The 15667-nt window shown below is 42.9% G+C and overlaps 1 protein-coding gene across 3 annotated transcripts in view; it reads right to left on the reverse strand.

Moving 5' to 3' along the window:
• LOC124042178 (netrin-G1-like) overlaps positions 1 to 15400 on the reverse strand; it is a 198229-nt gene extending 182829 nt beyond the window's left edge. Inside the window, exon 1 of one of the 3 annotated variants that reach the window (XM_046360579.1) lies at positions 15129 to 15400. The gene's annotated coding sequence lies outside the window, so the exon portion shown is untranslated. The other 2 variants (XM_046360580.1, XM_046360581.1) reach the window with 2 other exon arrangements.
• Positions 15401 to 15667: the final 267 nt, after the last annotated feature.

Below are 15667 nucleotides of genomic sequence, written 5' to 3' on the forward strand. Positions count from 1 at the left end.
GGAACGGGTGGATTACTGAATGCAACACGCAAACTGAACTGGGATATAAAGAAGGACTTTATCGAACAAACCACCATTTGTTGTGTAGCTGGGACCCTTGGAATTGCAAACAGAGGAAGATCTTCAAAGGTAAGTGATTTATTTTATCACTATTTCTGATTTTTGCGACGCCTCTGCTGGTTTGGACAATGTTTTTAATGCTGGTGTATGCAGGGCACTGTCCTCAGATAATCGCACGGTGTGCTTTCGCCGTAAAGCCTTTTTGAAATCTGACACAGCAGTTGGATTAACAAGAAGTTATGGTTTTAAACGATGTAAGACACTTGTATTTTCATGAATGTTTAGAGGTTATTAAATAAAGGTGAAATAAAAATACATTGATAAAAAAGTATAAATATCTCATTTACATAAGTAGTCACACCCCTGAGTGTTAGCATCACCTTTGACAGCAATTACAGCTGTGAGTTTCTCTGGGTAAGTCTTTAAGAGCTTTACACACCTGGATTGTACAATATTTACACACCATACTTTTGAAAGTCTTGCCACAGCTTTTCAGGATGATTTAAATCAAAACTATAACTAGATCACTCAGAAACATTCAATTTTGTCTTGGTAAGCAAAATATTTAGCCTTGTGTTTTAGGTTAATTGTCCTGCTGAAAGGTGATTTCATCTCCCAGTGTCTAGTGGAAAGCAAACTGAAACAGGTTTTCCACTAGGGTGTTGCCTGTGCTTAGCTCTACTCGTTTTATTTCACACTAAAAAAAAGAACCTAGTCCTTGACGATGACAAGCATACCCATAACATGATGCAGCCACCACTATGCTTGAACATATGAAGAGTGGTACTCAATCAATACTGAGTTCAATAAACTTTATTTATATTGTTGAATTTTGTTCTAATGTTTTATTCTGTTTATTCTACTGGCTGCACTGTCTGCAATGTGGATTTTTCTCAGCCCAACAGATGTCTCTCTCCGGTAGGAAGGGAACTGACTTCATAGAGTCTCCTCTCAGCCCAACAGAAGTCTCTCTCCGGTAGGAAGGGAACTGACTTCATAGTCTCCTCTCAGCCCAACAGAAGATAATCTCCTTTTCTTTCACATGCACCTTCAGCCATAACAAGCCTATATGCAGCCCAAATCATATTGATAAATATTCTGAGATGCAAGTCGTTAAGTGCTCAAATGCGTACAGATTCTTGGATCAATTACTACACGAAACATTAAAGTGAACTTGCATCTGCCTGCATGTTTTAATTCAGCCTGAGATGGGACGGGGAGACGGGGGGGGGGCTGTCATAAAGCCCTTTTGTGGGTGGGGGAAAACTAATTCTGATTGGCTGGGCCTGGCTGCCAAGTTGGTGGGCCTATGCCTTCCAAGGCCCAATCATTACGGTCTAATAGGTTATTTCCATTGACTGATTTCCTTATACGAAATGTAACTTGAAATTGCTGCAATGTTGCGTTTATATTTTAGTTCCAGCACCTAACTCAGGTTACTGGGCAGACTGAGCTGGCAAATGCGTGTTGTCTGGCTGATGAATGCCATCATAAGACTGTAAATTGCCCCCCAGCTTTACTTGGCCAACACCCAAACCTCTCCTATGAGCCAGAGCCAGTCAGAGTGTGATCTATTGGCAGGGAACACAGAAGTGGCCCCATTGCCTGTCCCCTCGCTCTCTCTCTGCTGCTGTTTCTCTCTCCTTCCCCCTCTCTCTATTTCTCTCTTCCTCCCTCTCTCTATTTCTCTCTGCCTCCCTCTCTCTATTTCTCTCTGCCTCCCTCTCTCTCTCTCTACTTCTCTCTGCCTCCCTCTCTCTCTCTCTACTTCTCTCTGCCTCCCTCTCTCTCTCTCTACTTCTCTCTGCCTCCCTCTCTCTCTCTCTACTTCTCTCTGCCTCCCTCTCTCTCTCTCTCTCTACTTCTCTCTGCCTCCCTCTCTCTCTCTCTATTTCTCTCTGCCTCCCTCTCCCTCTCTCTACTTCTCTCTGCCTCCCTCTCTCTACTTCTCTCTGCCTCCCTCTCTCTACTTCTCTCTGCCTCCCTCTCTCTACTTCTCTCTGCCTCCCTCTCTCTACTTCTCTCTGCCTCCCTCTCTCTACTTCTCTCTGCCTCCCTCTCTCTACTTCTCTCTGCCTCCCTCTCTCTACTTCTCTCTGCCTCCCTCTCTCTCTACTTCTCTCTGCCTCCCTCTCTCTCTACTTCTCTCTGCCTCCCTCTCTCTCTACTTCTCTCTGCCTCCCTCTCTCTCTACTTCTCTCTGCCTCCCTCTCTCTACTTCTCTGCCTCTCTCTCTCTACTTCTCTGCCTCTCTCTCTCTCTACTCTCTGCCTCTGCTCTCTCTCCTTCTCTCTCTCTCTCTCCTCTGCCTCCTCTCTCTCTCTCTCTCTCTCTCTCCTTCGCCTCTCTCTCTCTCTCTCTCTCTCTCTACTTCTCTGCCTCTCTCTCTCTACTTCTCTGCCTCTCTCTCTCTACTTCTCTGCCTCTCTCTCTCTACTTCTCTGCCTCTCTCTCTCTCCTTCTCTGCCTCTCTCTCTCTCCTTCTCTGCCTCTCTGCCTCTCTCTCTCTCTCCTTCTCTGCCTCTCTCTCTCTCTCTCTATTTCTCTGCCTCCCTCTCTCTCTCTATTTCTCTGCCTCCCTCTCGTTCTCTCTATTTCTCTGCCTCCCTCTCTTCTCTCTATTTCTCTGCCTCCCTCTCGTTCTCTCTATTTCTCTGCCTCCCTCTCGTTCTCTCTATTTCTCTGCCTCCCTCTCGTTCTCTCTATTTCTCTGCCTCCCTCTCGTTCTCTCTATTTCTCTGCCTCCCTCTCGTCTCTCTCTATTTCTCTGCCTCCCCTCGTTCTCTCTATTTCTCTGCCTCCCTCTCTCTCTATTTCTCTGCCTCCCTCTCGTCTCTCTCTATTTCTCTGCCTCCCTCTCGTTCTCTCTATTTCTCTGCCTCCCTCTCGTTCTCTCTTTCTCTGCCTCCCTCTCGTTCTCTCTATTTCTCTGCCTCCCTCTCGTTCTCTATTTCTCTGCCTCCCTCTCGTTCTCTCTATTTCTCTGCCTCCCTCTCGTTCTCTCTATTTCTCTGCCTCCCTCTCGTTCTCTCTATTTCTCTGCCTCCCTCTCGTTCTCTCTATTTCTCTGCCTCCCTCTCGTTCTCTCTATTTCTCTGCCTCCCTCTCGTTCTCTCTATTTCTCTGCCTCCCTCTCGTTCTCTCTATTTCTCTGCCTCCCTCTCGTTCTCTCTATTTCTCTGCCTCCCTCTCGTTCTCTCTATTTCTCTGCCTCCCTCTCGTTCTCTCTATTTCTCTGCCTCCCTCTCGTTCTCTCTATTTCTCTGCCTCCCTCTCGTTCTCTCTATTTCTCTGCCTCCCTCTCGTTCTCTCTATTTCTCTGCCTCCCTCTCGTTCTCTCTATTTCTCTGCCTCCCTCTCGTTCTCTCTATTTCTCTGCCTCCCTCTCGTTCTCTCTATTTCTCTGCCTCCCTCTCGTTCTCTCTATTTCTCTGCCTCCCTCTCGTTCTCTCTATTTCTCTGCCTCCCTCTCGTTCTCTCTATTTCTCTGCCTCCCTCTCTCTATTTCTCTGCCTCCCTCTCGTTCTCTCTATTTCTCTGCCTCCCTCTCGTTCTCTCTATTTCTCTGCCTCCCTCTCGTTCTCTCTATTTCTCTGCCTCCCTCTCGTTCTCTCTATTTCTCTGCCTCCCTCTCGTTCTCTCTATTTCTCTGCCTCCCTCTCGTTCTCTATTTCTCTGCCTCCCTCTCGTTCTCTTTCTCTGCCTCCCTCTCGTTCTCTATTTCTCTGCCTCCCTCTCGCTCTCTCCATTTCTCTAATTGCCTCCCTCTCGCTCTCTCTATTTCTCTGCCTGCCTCCCTCTCGCTCGCTCTATTTCTCTGCCTGCCTCCCTCTCGCTCGCTCTATTTCTCTGCCTGCCTCCCTCTCGCTCTCTCTATTTCTCTGCCTGCCTCCCTCTCACTCTCTCTATTTCTCTGCCTGCCTCCCTCTCACTCTCTCTATTTCTCTGCCTGCCTCCCTCTCACTCTCTCTATTTCTCTGCCTGCCTCCCTCTCACTCTCTCTATTTCTCTGCCTGCCTCCCTCTTCTCTCTATTTCTCTGCCTCCCTCTCGTTCTCTCTATTTCTCTGCCTCCCTCTCGTTCTCTATTTCTCTGCCTCTCTATTTCTCTGCCTCCCTCTCGTTCTCTATTTCTCTGCCTCTCTATTTCTCTGCCTCCCTCTCGCTCTCTCTATTTCTCTGCCTGCCTCCCTCTTGCTCTCTCTATTTCTCTGCCTGCCTCCCTCTTGCTCTCTCTATTTCTCTACCTGCCTCCCTCTCGCTCTCTCTATTTCTCTATTTCTCTGTCTCCTTCTCTCTCTCTATTTTTCTATGCCTTTCTCTAACTCTGTCTCTGTGCTCCTCTTACTCTCTGTCCCTCTTCTGCCTACCTAGTATCACAGTGGTGGGGTGGTTTTCAGTTTTCCAAATGATTCATAGTTATCCGCTCATGAAAAAAAAAGTCTGCGGTGATGACACACACACACACACACACACACACACACACACACACACACACACCCACACCATTAATGTCCAACAGGCTACTTTAGCCTATATTTCAAATGATTAAGTAGTGATGGGAAACCGAGGCTCTCTGAAGGCTTTTAGGTGCTTTTTGACCAAATTGTGTCGGGGAAAAAACAGTTAATTATTCTGAGCTTCATTATCTGTTCACGATGCGCAGTAGTGACATCTGCTGGTCTGCAATACACAGCAGCAATACACAGCGGTGTGTAATTATCTGATACAGATATTTCTTTCTCAGTTGTTTTCATTTTAAGACCTTGAAGCAGCGGTCAGTTGTTGACTGGTTATAGTATTACTATAATATATATATATATATTATATATTATAGTAGCCTATAATTATATATTATCCTATAATTATATATTATATTATAGTAGCCTATAATTATATATTATAGTAGCCTATAATTATATATTATAGTAGCCTATAATTATATATTATAGTAGCCTATAATTATATATTATAGTAGCCTATAATTATATATTATAGTAGCCTATAATTATATATTATAGTAGCCTATAATTATATATTATAGTAGCCTATAATTATATATTATAGTAGCCTATAATTATATATTATAGTAGCCTATAATTATATATTATAGTAGCCTATAATTATATATTATAGTAGCCTATAATTATATATTATAGTAGCCTATAATTATATATTATATTATAGTAGCCTATAATTATATTTAAAAAACTGAATCTATGTCATTATTTACAATGCTTAAGACAGAAACTTACTATAATAAATTAAATACATTTTTTGAACAACAATGCAGAAAGAACTATTTTATAAATAATGTGCCATTGGTGGAATTCAACCTCATACCCTAACGTCCCTGAATATTCCCTACCCGCTAAGCTAACGTCCCTGAATGTTCCCTACCCGCTAAGCTAATGTCCCAGAATGTTCCCTACCCGCTAAGCTAACATCCCTGAATGTTCCCTACCCGCTAAGCTAACGTCCCTGAATATTCCCTACCCGCTAAGCTAACGTCCCTGAATGTTCCCTACCCGCTAAGCTAACGTCCCTGAATATTCCCTACCCGCTAAGCTAACGTCCCTGAATATTCCCTACCCGCTAAGCTAACGTCCCAGAATGTTCCCTACCCGCTAAGCTAACGTCCCTGAATGTTCCCTACCCGCTAAGCTAACGTCCCTGAATGTTCCCTACCCGCTAAGCTAACGTCCCTGAATGTTCCCTACCCGCTAAGCTAACGTCCCTGAATGTTCCCTACCCGCTAAGCTAACGTCCCTGAATATTCCCTACCCGCTAAGCTAACATCCCTGAATGTTCCCTACCCGCTAAGCTAACGTCCCTGAATATTCCCTACCCGCTAAGCTAACGTCCCTGAATGTTCCCTACCCGCTAAGCTAACGTTGGGCGGCAGGGTAGCCTAGTGGTTAGAGCGTTGGAGTAGTAACCGGAATGTTCCCTACCCGCTAAGCTAACGTTGGGCGGCAGGGTAGCCTAGTGGTTGGAGCTTTGGACTAGTAACCGGAATGTTCCCTACCCGCTAAGCTAACGTTGGGCAGCAGGGTAGCCTAGTGGTTAGAGCGTTGGACTAGTAACCGGAATGTTCCCTACCCGCTAAGCTAACGTTGGGCGGCAGGGTAGCCTAGTGGTTAGAGCGTTGGACTAGTAACCGGAATGTTCCCTACCCGCCAGTAATGACGTACTTGTGATAAAGTGATGCATCGACACACTGCTTTTTTTATTTCGACACATGACTCGGAGCTCCGGTATCAAACATAACATCACTCTTCAATCAGAACTCAGTCATTATCACTCCAGACATTCAGCACCTCAGATATCCAGCCCTGTCTATAACCTATAAACCCCCCCCCCCCAAAAAAAACTATTAAATCATGTATCTTTAATCTCTCCGTGTTTAATAATTGTCCTTCAATTTGCAAGAGGCTGACCATCTCACCGAAGAAAACATCCGAAAGAGCGACACAGTGCCCCGTCTGTCTATGTACAGCGCTTTCGGGAAGTATTCTGACCACTCCCTTATTTCCACAGTTTGTGACCTTACAGCCTTATTCTAAAATGGATGAAATAATTTTTTCTCTGATCAATCTACACACAATACACCGTAATGACGTCACAATACACCATAATGACGACACAATACACCATAATGACGTCACAATACACCATAATGACGTCACAATACACCATAATGACGTCACAATACACCATAATGACGTCACAATACACCATAATGACGTCACAATACACCATAATGACGTCACAATACACCATAATGACAACATTTGTGACCAACCAGCTCGAGTCGGTCTTATGTAGCCAAATTTGAAACATTGTTTTTTTACGTTGGAGAAAGGTAGAGGATCAGAGCTAGAAAATGGTTTATCATACACTACAGTTGAGGAACAATGGGAAAGTAATTACGCTTTGAAAGTTGATAAATGAGTGATCTCACTTTTGAGAAAACGGCCTATGAATGTTCTGGTACCTACTGGAGAGCTCTTTGTCTACACCCGTTCAGCATCGTTCACAAACCTTTGAAGCTTAATCCCCACCCATCTCTTTAAGGGTTGGTCCGAGTGTTCCGTCCTAACAACCATATCGCTCCCGGTAACGGGATCTCAGCCATAACAAGTTAATAACAAAAGGTTCAAATAGTGATGCGGGACAAACAGTTGAAGTAGGAAGTTTACATACACCTTAGCCAAATACCTTTAAACTCAGTTTTTCACAATTACTGACATTTAATCCTAGTAAAAATTCTCTGTCTTAGGTCAGTTAGGATCACAAACTTTATTTTAAGAATGTGAAATGTCTGAATAATAGCAGAGAGAATTATTTATTTCAGCTTTTATTTATTTATTCACATTCCCACCGGGTCAGAAGTTTACATACACTCAATTAGCATTTGGTAGCATTGCCTTTAAATTGTTTCACTTGGGTCAAATGTTTAGGGTAGCCTCCTACAAGCTTCCCACAATAAGTTGGGTGAATTTTTGGCCCATTCCTCCTGACAGAGCTGGTGTAACTGAGTCAGATTTGTAGGCCTCCTTGCTCACACATGCTTTTTCAGTTCTGCACACAAATTTTATATAGGATTGAGGTCAGGGCTTTGTGATGGCCACTCCAATACCTTGACTTTGTTGTCCTTAAGCCATTTTGCCACATCTTTGGAAGTATGCTTGGGGTCATTGTCCATTTGGAAGACCGATTTGCGATCAAGCTTTAACTTCCTGACTGATGTGTTGAGATGTTGCTTCAATATATCCACATCATTTTCCTGCCTCATGATGCCATCTATTTTGTGAAGTGCACCAGTCCCTCCTGCAGCAAAGCACCCCCACAACATGATGCTGCCAACCCCATGCTTCACAGTTGGGGATGGTGTTCTTCGGCTTGCAAGCATCCCCATTTATCCTCCAAACATAACAATAGTCATTATGGACAAACAGTTATATTTTTGTTTTATCAGACCAGAGGACATTTCTCCAAAAAGTACAATCTTTGTCCTCATGTGCCGTTGCAAACCGTAGTCTGGCTTTTTTTATGGCAGTTTTGGAGCAGTGGCTTCCTCCTTGCTGAGCGGCCTTTCAGGTTATGACGATATAGGACTCGTTTTACTGTGGATATAGATACTTTTGTACCTGTTTCCTCCAGCATCTTCACAAGGTCCTTTGCTGTTGTTCTGGGATTGATTTGCACTTCTCGCACCAAAGTACTTTCATCTCTAGGAGACAGAACTCGTCTCCTTCCTGAGCGGCATGACGGCTGCGTGGTCCAATGTTGTTTATACTTGCATACTATTGTTTGTACAGATGAACTTGGTACCTTCAGGCGTTTCAAAATTGCTCCCAAGGATGAACCATACTTGTGGAGGTCCACCATTTTTTTCTGAGGTATTGGCTGATTTCTTTCTATTTTCCCATGATGTCAAGCAAAGAGGCTGAAGGTAGGACTTGAAATACATCCACAGGTACACCTCCAATTTACTCAAATTATGCCAATTAGCCTATCAGAAGCTTCTAAAGCTACATTTTCAGCTTGGAAAATGTTCTGGAATTTTCCAAGCTGTTTAAAAGGCACAGTCAACTTAGTGTATGTAAACTTCTGACCCACTGGAATTGTAATAAAGTGAATTATAAGTGAAATAATCTGTCTGTAAGCAATTGTTGGAAAAATGACATCAGCACAAAATAGATGTCCTAACCAAACTTGCCAAAACTATAGTTTGTTAACAAGAAGTTTGTGTAGTGGTTGAAAAACATGTTTTAATGACTCCAACCTAAGTGCATATAAACTTCCGACTTCAACTGTACGTGTGTGTGTGTGTGTGTGTGTGTGTGTGTGTGTGTGTGTGTGTGTGTGTGTGTGTGTGTGTGTGTGTGTGTGTGTGTGTGTGTGTGTGTGTGTAGGCCCTAAAAGCAAGGAAATGGTGTCCACAAAACATAATAGGACAGGATAGGAAGACAGAACAGGACATGTGTGTGTGTGTGTGTATGTGTGTGTGTGTGTGTATGTGTGTGTGTATGTGTGTGTGTGTGTGTGTGTGTGTGTGTGTGTGTGTGTGTGTGTGTGTGTGTGTGTGTGTGTGTGTGTGTGTGTGTGTGTGTGTGTGTGTGTGTGTGTGTGTGTGTGTGTGGGCCCTAAAACGTTTCCTGAAACAAGTTTAAAGTTTTCAAGTTCATAAAAAATAAAAACATAAACGTATTTACATTAGTATTCAGACCCATTGCTCTGAGATTCAACATTGAGCTCAGGTGCATCCTGTTTCTATTGACCATCCTTGAGATTTTTCTACAACTTGATTGGAGTCCACCCGTGGTATATTCAATTGTTGGGACATGATTTGAAAAGGCATAAAACTGTCAATATGAAAGGTCCCACAGTTGACAGTGCATGTCAGAGCAAAAACCAAGCCACGAGATCAAAGGAAATGTCCATAGAACTCAGAGACAGGATTGTGTCAAGATCTGGGGAAGGGTACCAAAACATTTCTGCAGCATTGAAGGTCCCCAGGAACACAGTGGCCTCCATCATTCTTCAATGGAAGAAGTTTGGAACCACCAAGACTCTTTCGAGAGCTGGCCGCCTGGCCAAACTAAAAAAATCGGGGGAGAAGGGCCTTGGTCAGGGAGGTGGCTAAAGACCCGATAGTCACTCTGACAGCTCCAAAATTCCTCTGTGGAGAAGGGAGAAACTTCCAGAAGGACAAACTTCTCTGCAGCACTCCACCAATAAGGCCTTCATGGTAGAGTGGCCAGACAGAAGTCACTCCTCAGTAAAAGGCACATGACAGCTTGCTTGGAGTTTGCCAAAGGCACCAAATGGACTCTCAGGCCATGAGAATCAAGATTATCTGGTCTGATGAAACCAAGATTGAACTCTTTGCCCTGAATGCAAAGCGTCATGTCTGGGGGAAACCTGGCACCATCACTTCGGTGAATCATGGTGGTGGCAGCATCATGTCTGGGGGAAACCTGGCACCATCACTTCAGTGAAGCATGGTGGTGGCAGCATCATGTCTGGGGGAAACCTGGCACCATCACTTCGGTGAATCATGGTGGTGGCAGCATCATGCTGTGGGAAACCTGGCACCATCACTTCAGTGAATCATGGTGGTGGCAGCATCATGCTGTGGGAAACCTGGCACCATCACTTCAGTGAATCATGGTGGTGGCAGCATCATGCTGTGGGAAACCTGGCACCATCACTTCGGTGAAGCATGGTGGTGGCAGCATCATGCTGTGGGGATGTTTTTCATCGACAGGGACTGGAAGTCTAGTCAGGATCGAGAGAAAGATTAACAGAGCAAAGTACAGAGATCCTTGATGAAAACCTTCTCCAGAGCTCTCAGGACCTCAGACTGGAGCGAAGGTTCACCTTCCCACAGGACAACGATCCTAAGCACACAACCAAGACATCGCAGTAGTGGCTTCAGTCTCTGAATATCCTCGAGTGGCCCAGCCAGAGCCCGGACTTGAACCCGATGGAACATCTCTAGAGAGAACTGAAAATAGCTGTGCAGCGATGCTCCCGATCCAACCTGACAGAGATTGAGAGGATCTGCAGAGAAGAATGGAAGAAACTCCCCAAATACAGGTGTAGCAAACTTGTAGGGTCATACCCAAGAAGAATGAAGGCTGTAATCGCTGTCAAAGGTGCTTCAACAAGGTACTGAGTAAAGGGTCTGAATACTTACAGTACCAGACAAAGGTTTGGACACACCTACTCATGCAAGGGTTTACTTTGTTTTTACTATTTTCTACATTGTAGAATAATAGTGAATACATCAAAACTATGAAATAACACATATGGAATAATTTAGTAACCAAAAAAGTGTTAAACAAATCAAAATCTATTTTATATTTGAGATTCTTCAAAGTAGCCACCCAAAACTCTACAAAGATGACCATGATGCATTTCAGGTCAAATAACAATCCAATGTTTAACTAGCTAAATAGCCATGAATGTTGCATGTGTGTTTCGACCTGTCTCCATATTAATATAGTAAGTTCACAGTTATTTTTGGTATTTTAACGTGTCATGAACGCGTCTGGTGGGAATAGACAAAAACAAAACAGATGAAACGTCTAAAACTAAAACATTAGGTATTTAGATTATATTATTTAGATATTTAGAGCCAATAAGTGTGGTCCTTCTGTAGCTCAGTTGGTAGAGCATGGCGCTTGTAACGCCAGGGTAGTGGGTTCGATCCCCGGGACCACCCATACGTAGAATGTATGCACACATGACTGTAAGTTGCTTTGGATAAAAGCGTCTGCTAAATGGCATATATTATATTATTAAGTGTTCTCATTTTATACACAAGCGTTTCAGAAGGCAAGATTAAACGTGATAGTCAGTTTCCAACCACATTTTAAACACTAATGTTTACTTTCCCTTCGTCTTGCTTAAGAGTGCTTTTAGTCATTAGAAATGGATGTGACCTCCCTTGTTATTCAGATCGGTGTTAGGAATGTTTGTCACCTTACCTACATCTCGGCCCAACTGGACATTTGATTAAAAGAAACCGTTTCAACAGCGGTTGTTGTTGTTTTTCAACTGTGTTGAGTTAATTTCCGTTTTCTCTTCTCAGAATGAAAAAGCAATCGGAGGGGTATCATTATCATATTTCCCAGCATGCTTTGTTGTAGGTAGATTTAAATAGTTGGTTTTAATGCGTTTCCTCATGCACATTGATTAATGAAATTTGTCTTACAGCTATACAAAGATAAATAACTAAATATGTTCTAAACTAATCCAATTTGTAAGGGGTTGGACTTATTGTACCTGTTACTGAGATGGTTGATTCAGTTTATATGGTTTAGGTAGTCTTGTCATGAAATACTTCACCAGAGCAGTTATTCTGAGTGCAGGTTTTGGGTGATAAAATATAAAAAACTAAATGGATATTCTCCCTCTGGCTGGATCCCTAGAGATGGGCAAATTAAGCATTGAGGCTTTCCAGCCAATTGTTTTTTGAAAATTAGGTTCATTTTTTTAGGACTGTTTGAAACACAGTGTACACAATTCTGCAGGTCAAAAAAGAATGTATAACAGACAAATTATTATAGATTATAGTCCCACACGCCGTAGCACCGGTTTGTATTTTACCGACACTAATACCAAAACCAATCAGGTGGTTTTTCAACAAAAAACAAACGTTTTGGAAGTCATTGATCATTGCTAAAGTTGTACAGGCACACTGCTTTAAGGTAAACTGCTTAGCTATTACGACGCACCATATTGGAGCTGTCATTTATGACCGAGACTTGTAAACGTTGTACTTTAAATTTAAAAAACTAAATGTACATTTCTTGATTGCTAGACATAGCAATAATATTATTTCTTGATGCATTTAAAATGAGGTGTAGTGGTGGCTGCAACTTTTCCTCTGCTCTGTTGTCCGTTACATACGTCTCGTTAAGGAGAAGAAACTAGCATCAGTTTGGCCGGAGCAAGGAGTCTGGGAAGTCAGGAAAGGTGATAACCCCCCACACACACACACAACACAATTAGTCCCCCCCCCCCCCACACACACACACACAATACAATTGGTCCCCCCACACACACACACAACACAATTGGTCCAACATAATTAGTCCCGTCCCCCCAACACAATTAGTCCCCCCAACACACACAACACAATTAGTCCCCCCCCCACACACACACACAACACAATTAGTCCCCCCCCAACACAATTAGTCCCCCCAACACAATTAGTCCCCCTCCCCCCAACACACACACAACACAATTAGTTCTCCAGTTTCAGTTAGTTGAGTAGAGGCTGTGTATGTCTTGGTTCTATAAAGCTGTGTCCATCATAACATTCAGTCAATTAATTGAATTCATTATTGCACCATGAGATCAATTATCAGTTTTAAACAGTTGGTGATCGGAGCACGTCTCTGGAGCCGCTGACCCGGAGGAGAGTGTTATTAGTCCTGCTGCAGGACTCACTGCGGCCAGCACAAGCAGGGCAAACAAATGACTAAAAAGAAACGAGTCACTCAGACAAAAAAAACAACGAATCACGACTCTCGAGTCGGTAAAAAGAGTCATTAAAAAAATTATAAAATAAAAGTAGTTCACAAACTGCACATTAGAAGTGTACTGGGACTTGCAGATCTGATGTGGTCCCATGAGACAGGATTTTCAGCCCACAATGTCAAATATAACTACGCCATAACTAAAGTAAATTAAAGTAAAGTAAATTTAAGTAAAAGGCATGAAATGTATAACATGCGGACACAAAGGGATTGTTTTTAATTGAACCACAAGGCTTCGGGAATAAAAGTTACTGAACGCAACAACCATGTCTTTGTCGCTAACAAACAGTGATTTGGTGGGTATCATCATCACATTCACTCAAAAGGCATGCAGGGAAATATGCAAATATGGCTTTACGCCCTAGAGTGTTTAGTGTTAAAACCTAAAGGCATTGTGCTGAACAACCTGTTCATGTGTTTAAAAAAGTGTTACAGCGAATAAACACTTTCTGGTGTATACAATATAAACACTGCGATGTAAAATTCTAAATGAATATGATGCATTTACAACGTGTTACCAAAAAAAGCGTGTTTAGTTAAGTGTTTAGTTAAGTGTTTAGTTTAGTTATGTGTTTAGTTAAGTGCCCTAGAATGGAGCTGTAGACTAACTGTTTTTAAACATTCAACAAGTTCATTATGCAACCTCGTGTTTACCTTAGTTGATTAGAGTTGGTGTGCTGCAAGAGGTCATGGAGTAGATCTGATCCAATATCTGGTGTAGATGTTGGTACACGACCAGATTGGTCACATCTACATCTATAGCCGTATCACTACAATAACCAACCGAGTCATGCGTAACGCGTACGTTTAGAAAGCAACAGACAGAGAAAACACCTCTCTCGCGCTAAAAAAACATAGAAGATTAAAATAGCTAAAATAACCCGATAAATCGTCAGATTTTGGTATCAACTTCAAGATCTAAGATCTCTTTCCTCTCACCTTATGCAACCTCTTTCACTGAGAGCGAGGTTTTCAGGGAAATCCCGGGAGCACAAACGGCTTCTCTCCAAGTCTCTCTATTCCTGCTCAGACGAGTCTCCGGAGACAGGAATAACCCGGAGACACGGGAAACCTCCACGCTTATCCTTAATCATCTGTTTATTTTATGCAGCCGAGACGTCCACGCGGTATTGAGTCAGTCGACCATGCAGGCGTTCCTCAGGTCTCGGGATCTTTCTTGATAACCTCTTAAAACCCACATATCTCCGCTCTTTCTGCTCTCTGCGGGGCTTAGGGACAGAGCCACAGAGCTCGAGACAGATGGTATATTCTGAATGGGTAATTACGGGCTTTCCACTGTCTCTACCACTTGTCACTCCCCAATAAGAGTCTAGAATGGAGATAAGCAATCTGTTTTCCAAACGTGAGCTAATAGGAACGGCGATAACTATTATAGTTCAACACTTGTCTCTCCCATTCAGCTGCGTTCTAGAGATAACATTTTGGCAAATTGGAGAGATGCAATCAGCCGAGACATATGGATTTAGGATAGTATATGCCCTCTTTATGTGAACAATAATATGCATGGAGTAGCCATGTCGAGGCTGAATTAGGGGATGAGGGTGTGGATATCCGCGCATTCGCATTCTTGTTATATTCTCTCAATCTATAAAAATGTGGAAAGGTCTATTTCACAAGTGGTTTCCACTGAAGGTTCATGGGAATAGTAATATCTATATTTCAGAATAAAACCTCATAGTAATTTCTTACTATCGTCTGACAACAATTTTTGAGTTTGTGTGAACCAAATGCAGTGTTTTTTTAATGTGTAGTTATATTTAACTAACACTTGCTAATCTGTCATTTATACCAAAGTTCGATAATATGACAGATAAAGCAACACATGCATAAACAACTCTTCATCGACATATCAAGAGTAATAACGAATGACGTTAGTCAATGGACATTCTCTACTAATCATTTCACTCCATGTGTGAGACGCAGGAAGTGAAAACGCCTGTTATGCATTGTTCCTATATTCTAGAAGCCAATAAAGAAGACAAGTACTTACCTTTCCTCTTTCCAAGTTCACCAGTCATTGAAATACATTTAAACGGGGACTCCTTCAAATCGACCGTGCATAATGTGGTGACTTTTAAACGCTTTTGCGGGGCAGAGTAGAAGGATGCGGCGGAGCGGTAGTGGCTGCTGTACGTGGCTCCCGCGGTGAGGAGTCATTGATGTCATACTTGCCCCTGCAGGGTGCCGAACAGTGGGGCAAACAAGTGTCGTGACGGGTCGGTTTGAGCAAGACGCTTAATGTTGGTGTATTGCCATGTCCGGGACCGGGAGATAGCACCGTAACCACACCCAATCGGAAGGTCAGCATCATGAACCAGTTGCGTCCATAGATTACTAATACACTGTTGGAACACTAAACTCACGTAGTGGATATACTAATTGACGTCATTATGGTTATCAATTTTGATCCAAGTCAAATACTCCATATTGTGAAATCGGGTTTTGGGGATAATGAAATCACATGTTATGGGCGCGAGAGAAATAATTATTTGAGTGTAAGGGACAGAGGATGGGCGCTAGGTAGGCCTA

The sequence above is a fragment of the Oncorhynchus gorbuscha genome, linkage group LG08, assembly GCF_021184085.1.
Source record: "Oncorhynchus gorbuscha isolate QuinsamMale2020 ecotype Even-year linkage group LG08, OgorEven_v1.0, whole genome shotgun sequence".
NCBI lineage: Eukaryota > Metazoa > Chordata > Actinopteri > Salmoniformes > Salmonidae > Oncorhynchus > Oncorhynchus gorbuscha.